This window comes from Trichechus manatus, unplaced genomic scaffold, assembly GCF_000243295.1.
Source record: "Trichechus manatus latirostris isolate Lorelei unplaced genomic scaffold, TriManLat1.0 scaffold00088, whole genome shotgun sequence".
NCBI classification, from domain to species: Eukaryota; Metazoa; Chordata; class Mammalia; order Sirenia; family Trichechidae; genus Trichechus; species Trichechus manatus.
The window spans coordinates 11,374,972-11,387,882 of record NW_004444024.1 but is presented as its reverse complement, the minus strand read 5'-3'; positions in this window follow the sequence as shown (position 1 = coordinate 11,387,882).

Sequence of the window (12,911 nt, the reverse complement as noted above, 5' to 3'; positions counted from 1 at the left end):
ACATACACAGGTGATCACTAATACTGAGATGAATTTATAAATAGATGCAAAACTGGTCAGTATCTGCAAGACAGTAATCAATTGCATCTCCATAAAACATAATGCATTTGCGTTTCTGTGGACAAGAATTATTTGCATTGCTATCAGTTTTGAAATATTACAGAGATGTAAAATAGCTTAAGGCAATGAAAGGCATAGACAACATAGAAGAGTGTGATAGACAGGACACCCAGTATTTTTTTCACATTTTTCCTCACAAAAGTATAAGAAATTATATAGCAGACAAATGCAAACTAAAAGCAAAAGAAAGCTGAGGTTGTAATCTTAACCTTAGGCAAGTTAGATCTGGAATAAAAGAAAAAAGGCATTAAATGAGGACAGTTGATAATTCTAAGGAGCACATCAGAATTGGCAATGAAAATGTAACAGTCATGAATTCCTAGACAACACATACAGCAGACTTTACAAAAAAGGAAATGCAAGAGACACAAAATAGAAATAGAAAACTTCTCTCTCTTGGTTTTGACTATTTATAGAAGTGTCTCCAAACATGTCATAGTTCCCTCTGCTGCCTCTTTTCTGGTACTGTTACAGCCTCAGTGTTCATCATTGTCTTAGGCTGGGTTCTCTGGAGAAGAAAAACTAGTAAAGCATATAAATATATAGAGAGAGCTTTATATTAAGGAAATGGCTCACGTAGCTGCAGAGGCTGGCAAACCCAAGATGGGCGAGTCAGACAGCAGAGCTCTTGGTCACAGGCTGTGAAGACCAATGAATCCCAAGATGGGCAGGCAAGACCACAGCTAAGCTGCTAGCTCAAGTCCCAAGAACTGGAGGTCAGACAAACAGAAGGCCCATAAATATGTATTTTAACAATATTTTAATGGTGCTGCCGGTGATTATGTGCAGGTGGTTCAAACTTTGAAAAAACTCTTCAGTGTAAGCATTTTTTCTCTCTGATATGTGACCCTTCAACAGTTCTACTAGAATATTTTACTCAAGGTACCAGTCAGGGTCTAGCCCATCTTGCACCATTTCTATTTGTCTTCTTCGTAATGTGGTTACTTTCTCATTCTGAGAAAAACAGCAAGAGTTGGACTTGCCTGGCCAATCTTCTGCTAATAAGTTCCTAAAGGAAGAAGAAGAAATCACCTTGGAAAATAGTTTGAGATGCTGGGAGAGTTAGATTTTTTTTTTTTAATAGAAGTGAGATAATGGCAGGAATATTAGTTATAACACTGAATGGCTAATTGAGTGTATAAGAATTCCTGTCTTTCTTAAACCTATAAAATGTATTCATTAATCATTTTTCTAATATCAAACTTAGGCTGCTGAACATATGTTGGCCATATGTCTCCATGTCGATTAAAGAGTCTTGATGTTGCATAATTTATCATTTTCAAAATAGATAAATCTATAAATATATAATTAAATATGATTTTCCTTTTATACTCAGTAGGATTTTTCATTAACATGAATTAAAAATCAGGGAGAAAAAGCCTTTTTACACAACCTTCTCTGATTTGTGTTTAGGAAAATGTAGTCACGCAATAAGAATCCCTCAATTTCAGCAAAATCAGACAGATCCTCCACTGTGAAATATGCGTTACTTGGCTACTATAATATAACTATGTTATTAATGCAAGAGTGATAGTGAGGAGTAGAGGAAAATGGGGACTTAGCAAGAAACAGAGCTAGGTTTGGATTCGGGTTTGACCACTTATTGTTGTAGAATTATAGGCCTCAGTTTCCCTACACGTAAAATTTGGATACTCATAATTGCATCACAGGGTTGCAGATCTGAAATAATCTGTATAAAGCTTAACACTTATAAGTGATCCATAAATTACTGTTATGACTTTGAAGATGAATTTTAAAGGTCGAGACTATTCCATCTTCAGGAAAATGTGACAGGAGATAATAAATCTGATAATAAATCATGGTGTACTGTTGCATATAGGTTCCTTGAAGTACAGCAACATGGTTAAGAGCTATAATCATTTGGCTTGGTCCAAGTCCAAGCTTTAGCATATATATGTTATAAAACTTTGGTGGCATGATTAACTACTTTGTACCTTGGTTTCCTTATCGGTAAAGTGGGTTTAGCATTATTTTTTATGATTATGATTGTAATCATGATATTTAATAATGTGTAAATCACTTAGCACTATCTTGAATATTCAAAGAATTTGATGGTGATTTTGTTATTTTTATCATTATTACTATCATTATTAATATAATTGTTTTAATCTGGTTTCTAATACTAGTGCTGTAACTTTCTAACTTAATGAACCAAACCAACTCACTTAACTTCTCTGACCATACCATATCAATAAGCTGTTATGATGATTATAGCAGGTAACATATGTACACAGGACCATGGATGCCTGGAAAGTGGTAGATGCTCTTCTTTTTTGTCACTCTCCAACAGGACTGTGTTTTCAGTGTTTTCAAATAGGAAATATCAAAATGAGCTGGACAGTCTGAGAATAAATACTGGAATAAGTAAGCTATGAGTTAGGTCTCCAAGGTTAGAAAGATTTGGGACAATTGGAGGTAGCGAAAATTCACAGCGTTAGAACAAGTGCTGAGTGAAGAACTTAATAGAAACAAAAAATAAAAACATGTGTTATGGGTAAAAGGATATAATGTTGGATTGAAGGTAGGTAAGGCTACAAGGCAGAGAAGGGCAGAAGATTGAAGGGTGGTGGGCTGCTAGCACTGGTCGAGATGGGAGTGAGGTAATGTATATGAAGCAGTCAGAATAATTTAACAGAGCTAGAGAGAATAAAGTAAAGAAGAAGGTGGTTTGAGAATAGAAGTCAATTTAAGAAGCATATGTTCAGTGAAAAACAAGCTAAAATATATCTTGTTTTAAGCTGATGAAACAAATGGTTAGTTAAAATTTTTAATTTTACCATTACTCTTGAAATTTTTTAGACACAATCTAAAATGTTAAGGCCTCACAGGGACAAGACAAATTATAATAGACCTTGATAGAGAATGTTAAAATAATTTCCAGTATGTCTTTGTTCGGTATTGTTTCTAATTGTTAGGAATTTGGGTGTTGTTTGGGCAGTGCACTGGGCCAGGAGACAAAAGGACTATAATCAGTTCCCAGTTCTTCCAATTTCTAGGTGTGTGACTTTACACAAATGACTTGAGCTTTCTAAGTTTGGGGTTCCTCATGTGTTATATTTAGGAGTTTTCAGGAAAAAAAAAAAACCTATACTTCTGACTTCCATGGGCTGTATAATATCTATGATCTCTGAAATTTCCTAAACATGCAATACTGAGTGAGCCATTGACCTCTCCAAGTCTCATTTTACTGACCTGAAACATGGTATAATGGCAACTGCTTTGATTAATGAGTTATTGAATTGTTAGAGCTGAAGTAAGTAGATGTGAAAGCACTTTGAAAGATGGCAATTGCTATGTAAACATAGGGCAGAATTATTATAAATTAACACAGATTTACTTGCTTTAGCTCAGCACATTAAATGAAAAGAATTAAAGTTGTTAATTGAAAAGAAACAGGAGCACAACCTTTCTCATGGAGGATAATCCAGAATTTATGTTGTCTGCTGCTGTGGTTAATAGATTGGGGTTGGATCTGGCAAGTAATTAAGTTTAGTAACAGTCTTCCAATACAATTCTCTATCTCCTGTCACATTAAAACACTTACAATGAACTCAGTTTCAGGAAGAATATAAACTATTGTATGACCGGACGCGACATCAAGAACAAATGCGTAGAGATCGTTGGGAATGGATGAGAGGTGCATGTTTTGAAATCTAGCAAAAGAGGCAAAGTTGGGAACACAGCTCTTGGAGGCAAAGTGTCCAAGGCAAAGTTAATACCCACCCCCCCTTTTTTTTTGCTTGTTTGTTTACTTGTTGTGTAGAAGGAGCCTATTCATAATTTATACGTGCAAAAGATATTTCTTACTCTCTCTTCTTCTTCCTCTTCCTTTTCCGCTCCTCCTCTCCTCCTCCCTTTTCTTCCCCCCTTCCCTCTCCCCTTTGTAGCTCATATCAATCAACTTTTCTGATTCCTATCAGATCTGCATGTTTGGTGAAAATGAGTATAACTTGTGAAAAGAATCTGAGGTATGGAAAGAGATAGATGTTGGATTTAAATTTTTCCTCCATCACTAACTAAAAACCAGTGGTTGCTGAGTCAATTCCGACTCATAGCAACCCAATAGGAGAGAGTAGAACTGCCCCATAGAGTTCTGGGGAGCGGCTGGTGGGTTTGATCTGCCGACCTTTTGGTTAGCAGCTGAGCTCTTAACCACTGAGTAATATTTCTGAGCCTCCGTTTCCTCCTTGGTGAAACTGCAACACTAACTTCAACTTTAAAATGTTTCGGCATGGGAATTACCCAGATCTTGTCTAATTCTTTGCAGTAATTCAATAAATATTTTCTGTCATTTTTTTTACTTTTTTCAAGTCATGGGCTGTATCTTGTTTACTACATCTTGCACATGATATATATGCTCAATGAACATTCTCTAAACTTGACTCTTTTCATTATAACATGTTGCTACTCTAGTTAATTCTGTGGTTCTTCATTTGTCCATAGTGACACTTCTATCATCTGCTTAGAAATTTACCAATAACCTTTTAAATATAAACCTTGCCTGAAAATCAGTTGGCCTTGCTGCTTACTTCAGAAGCCGTATGGTAATACTGGATCAGTAATAAGACAATTAACAAGGCTCTTGATGAAGAATGATGGATAGTTTTATAAGGTAACCCAGAGTTATAATGAAAGGGTACTTGGCCACTGTTATAAGTAAATAAATATCAGGTAAAATAATAATGGACAACTTTACTTTTCTAGACACATTGGCAAATATTAACACATTTGGGAAAAGATAATAGTGACAAGGTTGTGGGTAAATAAGAACTCACATAACTTGTTGGCAGGATTGTCACTTGGTTCAACACTTTTGGAGCAGAAGGCTACAGAATTCTAAATAGGAGAAGATAAGGTGTGACAATCTGATGGGAAGAGTGCCTAGGGTTTATGTGTTGAAGCCATGTTTGCCTTACAGACATGATATTTTTTATTGATTATATGTTTATTTGAGGAGGTGCAGGACGCTGGAGATAAACAACTTGCCTAGTGGCTGTTTGAATAGTAGACTTATTTTTTTATAAACTGACCTTCTATGTTTATTTGAAATAATTTGGGCGGCGAGGAGGGTTGATGCAGATTTTGGAATGGTGTAACTCCCCTGCACCATCTAGTCATGTTTTGAAATGGTCACTGATTTGGAGGGCAAGTTATCAGTTGCCATCAAAAAAAAATTAAAATGCACAGACCCTTTAACCCAGGGAATTTACTTTTGCAGATTTTATTCTATAAATATATGCATAATTATGCCCAAAAATGCATACGGAAGATGCTTGTTTCAGTATCATATGTATCAATAAACATAAGAAACTATCTAAATGCCCAATAATTGGCTCTGATTAAATAACATCATAATTATGGAACATTTAGAAGTTTTTGTACAATAAAAGTGGATCTATATATATTGGAAGTATCTCTCAGATATAATAAATATACACAGATACACATATCCACAAAGCAAAGACAAAAATAAGGTCTAGAACCGAATATGTACTATCAACTATTTTTATAATATGTGTGCCTGCATACACATATATATGTGCATATATATTTGTATATGTATTCAGTATTGTCTACTATATTGTCTACTATGTGCTACAGAGAAGAAAAGACAGAAAGATAAAACATTTTGAAGGACAATAAATTTCTGAATAGAGAATTGAGGCAAAATGGTGAAGTAGGCATCTCCAAGCTCTCACCCCTCCATAGAAACCTCAAAAACCAAGCAGGAACTCTCAGAACCATCATTGCTAAAACACTTTGTGATTCCATTTATATTAAATGTCTAGAACAGATAAAGCCATAGAGACATAAAGTAGATCAAAAGTTGCTAGCAGCCAGGGGGGTGGGGGTGGGATGAGAGGAGTGGAGAGAAACTGCTGAAATGGGTAAGGAGTTTAACTCTGGAGTGATGGATATATTTTGGAACTAGAGATAGTGGTTGTATAACATTGTGAATATACTAAATGACATTTTAAAATTGTTCATTTTATTTTATGTGTGTTAACACCTCAATGAACTATTTTTAAATTCGTTTTGGAGACCAAATGAATTGGGAAAATCAAAGAAAGATACAAAAAATAGGATTGTATTAGTTTCTAGCAGCAACATCACCCTGCTTTTGACCTATTCATCACAAACATATGTTGAAATTATACTATGGAACAGTCCCAGAATTTGTCAGAATTCCATTTTAAAAATTAACAGGACACATCTGTTTATAGTCCACTAAATTTCAAATAACAGGCCTACCAATATAGATTTAAAATTAGTGAAAAATTAAAAGTAAATTTGGGGTTTAATGAAGTCAAAGCAAATAATTTTTAATGCTCTTGATGATTTGTCAAGCTAGAATACAGATACATTTTAGATTCAGTCTGTATTTTTTTTCCAAATTAACATGTAAGTTCTCTCTGAGTGCACTGTGAGAATCATGGAAGCCTGCGGTTTTCAATGAATAAAAATACAGACGGAGACTACAGTGATCTAATTAATTCTGCAATTCTGTTATCCTTAAAAGAGGAGCAACATGCCCATAGATGTTTTTCTATTCCCATTTCAGCATGCGGAGTTGCTTTCAGTCAAATATATTCATTTCACCAGGAAATGCCCATAGTTGCTTAGTTATACCCTGGTTCTTTCCCAGCAATTATTTTTCTAGGGCAGCTGTTGTTTTCATGCAAGCTAACTATAAATAGGAAATATGGTACCCGGATCTTTAAATGCGGATAATTAGGGGTGATGAGATTGTTTTAGTATAGATCCGTATTTATAAATGCATATGTACATAGAAACGGTTTTTACATAATCATTTTTAGAGAGTTAACATGAACTAAATTAAAAGGAAGGAGCCCGGTAGTGCAGTGGTTAAGTGCTAGGCTAACCAAGAAGACAGCCATTTGAACCCACAAGCTGCTCCGCAGAAGAAAGATGTGACAGTCAGCTTCCATGAAGATTTACAGCCTTGGAAACCCTATGGGGCAGTTCTACTCGGTCCTATAGGGTAACTATAAGTCTGAATTAACTCGATGGCAGTGAGTTTCACTTTAAATTAAGAGGATAAAAGATAGGGAATTAAGGGTGATATTTTTATATGGCAGATACATACCACATTTAGTGATATATGGTTTTCTGCTGTGAGTGTGTGTGTGTGTGTGTGTGTGTGTGTATTGCATTTGAAATTTTAGTTCCACTTGGAGTTAAAAAAAAAATTGTCTTTGTACTGAGGAATATAGAATCACAAATCATACCCGAGAGTTGACTAGAGATATCCCTCCTCTGATTTATGATAGCATTCTGAGTGACTCTGAGATATTAAATAACCTTTCCAAGGTTATACTTAGAAGTGTGTAAATGCGGGAGTGCTTTAGAGTCAGATATCAGTTCAATAAATAGGAGAACTTTCTAAAATCAAGAATATTAGAACATTAGGTGGTAGATATGTAAGAGTCAACTTTGCATCACTAAATATTTTAAAAACTGCAATAACTACTTGTCAGAGATGTTGTAGGTATTTTCCTGCAGTAGGGTGAGGAAGAGGAGAAAGCAGTTGCTGTAGAATACACCCTAATTCTTCTCAAATGGAATATGAGCATGAATCTAAATTATGCAGATAGAGTTGCATATTGGACAAGGTATAAGGCAATATTCTAAATGTGTATTTAAGAGTCAAGGGCAATTCCCACTCTATAATCTGTTATAGAAGATTTAGTTCATCCAAAATTTAACAAGTATTTGCATATAGCAAAATGGTTAAAATCACAGGGCTCTGGAATCAAGATTATATGGGTTCAGTACTGGTTTTGGCACTTGCCTATGGAAACAGTGACCAGGTACTTCTTGAGCGCCTTAGATTCCTCACCTATAGGAGGTAAGAAATAGCAGTATATATTCCATAGGGATTTTATGAAAAGTAATTGAGATAAAACATTTCAAGTGCTTAGAACAGTGCCTTACACATGAGCACTTAATTGATTATAGTTACTATTGAAAATCCAGGGGTTAAGAGCTTGGCTGCCAACCAAAAGGACACAGTTCAAATCCACCAGCTGCTATTTAGAAACCCTATGGGGCAGTTCTGCTCTGCCTATAGGGTCACTATGAGTCAGAATCGACTCGACAGCAATGGGTTGTTGTTGATTGGAAATCCCTGGGTGGCATACATGGTTAAGTGCTCGACTACTAGCTGAAAGGTTGGCAGCTTGAATCCACCCAGAGGTATCTCGAAAGACAGGCCTGGTGACCTGTTTCTGAAAGATCACAGCCTTGAAAGCCCTGTGGAGCACAGTGCTACTCTGCAACACATGGGGTTGCCATGAGTTGGAACTGACTTAATGACAGCTACCAACAAAAACAATAATTGTGATTGTCGAGTTTGGTATTGCTGCTATTTTGATGATAATAGTGATTATGATATTGCCACCACATTGTGCTAGGAGATGTGGGGGATACAAAAAATGGATCAGACATAGTTTTGCCCCCAGAGGAGACAGTCTAGAGGAATGAGACCTCCTATACATCAAAGGGAGAAGTGACTGCTGATTGCTCTACCAATGATTCCCTAAGGAAAGATTTAACTAATACCAATGGTTTCATGGAAACATGGCAGAGTAGGCTATGAAACGATATGTGTATCATTGAGATATAGCTTACATCTCATACCAACATTTTAAACATTACTGTTTGATTAGATGTCTACTTAATCTCCTCTGTGTATTTCAGACCACATTTCCAAAGAGGAAAATAAGATAACAAAATGTCAGTTTGGTGAATTCAGTTCTATCTTATTCATAGAGGTGGTTGGGCTACAATAAATTGTAATCTCCAACCCAGAGATTCTCAAACATTAGCATGCATTTGAAACATTTGGAGAGTTTGTTCAAACAGATTGCTGATCTGCAGTCCCAATTTCTGATTCAGTAGGTCTGAAATTGGGTTCAAGATTTGGCATTTCTAACAAGTTCTCTGATGATGTCATTGCTGTGGATCTGAACCACTGCTCTCAGATATGACGTGTAGTTTAGAGTAAATATGTGCTGAATAATTTGAGAAAGTAAATTGAGTAAGTCAATTATTTTCCTTCATTATATATATCATATTTCCATTCTCCTGTATTAATCGTTGCAAATTAAAAAAAAAAAAAAAAACCTTTAGGTGGTGTGTATTATTTGAGTATCTTATGCCTAAGGAGCCCTTGTGGTGCAATGGATAAGCGCTTGGTTGTTAACTGAAAGGTTGATGGTTTGAACCCACCCAGAAGCTCCGTGGAAGAAAGACCTAGCAGTCTGCTTCTGTAAAGATTACAGTCCAGAAAACCGTCTGTCTCATGGGGTTGCTGTGATTCGAAATTGCCTCCACGATGTCTAACGATAGAACATCTTATGCCTATATTGAAAAACTCATTTTTGTTACTGGTCTTTCAGAGGAGGCTTTTGAGTATGCGATTATCATCATTATCCAGATGGGTAATTGTATTCAGTCCTATTGTTTGAATTACCATTGACGATTTAATAACCTCCAAATATCTTTCTGTGACCAGTCTCTTATTCAATATAAATATATTAAGTACTTCCTATGTGCCAGATATTGTACTGTTAGAGATCTCTTAAGTACTGATACATAATGAAAATACTGTGTCATTTATGCTCATCATGGTTCATGCCCTATTATTATTATTTTGCAAAGATGTTATTGTGTTTTAGATGAAAGTTTACACAGCAAATTAGATTCTCATTCAACAATTCATACACAAATTGTTCTGTGACATTGGTTACAATCCTCGCAATGTGTCAGTGCTCTCATCATTTCCACCTCACCTGTCCTGTTTCCATACATTCGGTTTCCCTACCCCTCCTTGACTTCTCATCTTTGATTTGGGTAAATGTTGACTGTTTGGGCTCATATAGTTGATTGTTTAAAGAAGTATATTCCTCACGGGTACTGACTGTTTATTTTGTAGGCCAATCTATTATTTGGCTGAAAGGTAACCTCTGGGAGTGGCTTCAGTTCCAGGTTAAAAGTGTATCTTAGGGTGATAGTATCTGAGGTTCGTCTAGTCTCTTTCCATCCAATAAGTCTGGTCTTTTTTATGAATTTGAGTTTTGTTACATTTTTCTCCCATTCTAACCTGGACCTTCTTTTGTGTCCCCGGTCAGAACAGTCGGTGGTGGTAGCTAGGCACCATCTAGTCTCAGACTAAAAGAGGCTGTGGTTCTCATGGGTCATTAGTCCTGTGGACTAATTTCTTCCTTAAGTCTTTCATTTCCTTCACTCTTCTTTGCTTCAGATGAGAAGAGACCAATAGTTGTATCTTAGATGGCTGCTTGCAAACCTTTAAGACCCCAAATGCTACCCACCAAACTAGGATGTAGAACATTATCTTAACTAAGTTATGCCGTTTGACCTAGTTGTCCCATGAGACTATGGTCCTGAGCCTTCAAACCCAGTAAATCAATCACACAAGGTATCTGGATATGTCTAAGAAATATCTCTAACTGTGCCCCCTATGTGTTTTATTATATATATGAACTATATATGCAGCACATACAAACATGTATATGCATATGCCCACAAATGTACCTATGTATGCATGTGCATGTACTCCCACACACCTTCCCACACTCATATAGCATACATATCTACCTGTGTAACCACTCACATATTTTTTGCTTGTTATTACTGTTGTTGCAAGATTGTATATGCTGTAGCATTTGCTGTTGTTGTTCTTTATTCTTGTGTACCTCTCTGTGTCTTCATTTACCTTGGTCAAGTTGTACTGACTTCCCCCTATACTGAGTATTGTCATTCCCATCACCAGAATTATCACATGCCTACTATCTAAACAGTGATTCCTCCTCCCTCTCCCTGCTATCTGTGGTAATCATCAAATAACGTTGCTTTCTGTGTGTATAGCTATTCTTGACTTTTATAAAAGTGGTATGCAATATTTGTCCTTTTGTGTTTGACTTATTTCACTCAGCATAATGTCCTCCAGATCCATCCATGTTATAAGATGTTTTGTGGACTCATTATTATTCTTTATCATTGAGTAGTATTACATCATCTACCATGGTTTGTTAAGGACTGAAAAATTGATACCTTTGAATTATGGTGTTGGTGAAGAATATTGAATACACCATGGACTGCCAGAAGAACGAACAAATCTGTCTTGGAAGAAGTACAGCCAGAATGCTCCTTAGAAGCGAGGATGGTAGGACTTTGTATCACACACTTTGGACATGTTATTGGGGGACCCAGTCCCTGGAGAAGGACATCATGCTTGGAAAAGTATAGGATCAGTGAAAAAGAGAAAGACTCTCAATGACATGGATTGGCACAATGCCTGCAGTGATGGGCTCAAGCATAGCAATGATTGTGAGGATGACACCGGATTGGGCAGGGTTTCATTCTATTGTACATGGGGTCACTACAAGTCAGAACTGACTCAGTGGCACCTCACAAAAACAACAACACAATTTGTTTATCCATTGATCCGTTGATGGGCACTTAGGTTGCTTCTGTCTTTTTGATATTCTGAATAATGCTGCAATGAACATGGGTGTGAATATGTCTATTCATGTAATTGCTCTTACATCTCTAGGATATATACCTAACAATGGTATTGCTGGATCATAAGGTATTTCTATTTCTAGCTTTTGCAGGAAGTGCCATATCATTTTCCTTAGTGGTTGAACCATTTTATAATCCCACTAGCAGTATATAAGAGTTCCAATCTCCCTGCAACCTCACCAGGATTTGTTGTTTTCTGATCAGTGCCATTTTTGCAGGGGTGAAATGATATCTCATTGTAGTTTTGATTTTCATCTCTCTAATGGCTAATGATCATGAGCATCTCTTCATGCGTTTGTTAGCTGCCTGAGTGTCCTCTTTGGTGAAGTGTCTGTTCACGTCCTTTGCCCTTTTTTTGACTGGATTGTTTGTCTTTTTGTTGTTGAGTTGTTGACATTTTCTGTATATTTTAGAGATTAGACCATTGTCAGATATGTCATTACCAAAAATTTTTTCAAGTCTGTATATTCTCTTTTCACTCTTTTGTTAAAGTCTTTTGATGAACTAAGTATTTGATTTTTAGGAGGTCCCAGTTATATAATTTATCTTTTATTGTTTGTGCATTTTTAGTTGTATTTGTTAGTTTTTCTATGCCAAAATTTAGAACCCCTATCTTTGTCACTGTGTTATCTTCCACGAACTTTATAGTTTTACCTTTAACATTTAGGTCTTGGATCTATTTTCAATTAGTTTTTATATATGGTGTGAGGTACGGATCCTTTTTTGTTTTCCTGCAAATGGATATCCAGTTTTGCTAGCACCATTTGTTAAAGAAACTGTTTCTTCCCCGTTGAATGGAGTTTGGCACTTGGTCAAAGATCAGCTGTCCATAAATGGATGGATTTACTTCTGAGTTCTCAATTCTGTTCTGTTGGTCTGTATGTCTGTTATTGTACCAGTACCAGGCTGTTTTGATTACTGTAGCTCTATGGTAAATTCTGAGATTGAGAAGTGGGAGTCCTCCTACTTTGTTCTTCTTCAATATTACTTTAACTATTCGAGGACTCTTTCTGTTTCATTTAAAGTTGGAGATTAGTTTTTCCATTTCATTAAAGAATGTTGTTGGGATTTGGATCAGGATTGCATTATATTTATAGATCGCTTTGGGTAGTATTCACATTTTCACAATGTTAAGTCTTCCAATCCATGACAACGGAATATTTTTCCATTTATGTAGGTCCCTTTTGGTTTCTTGCAGTAGT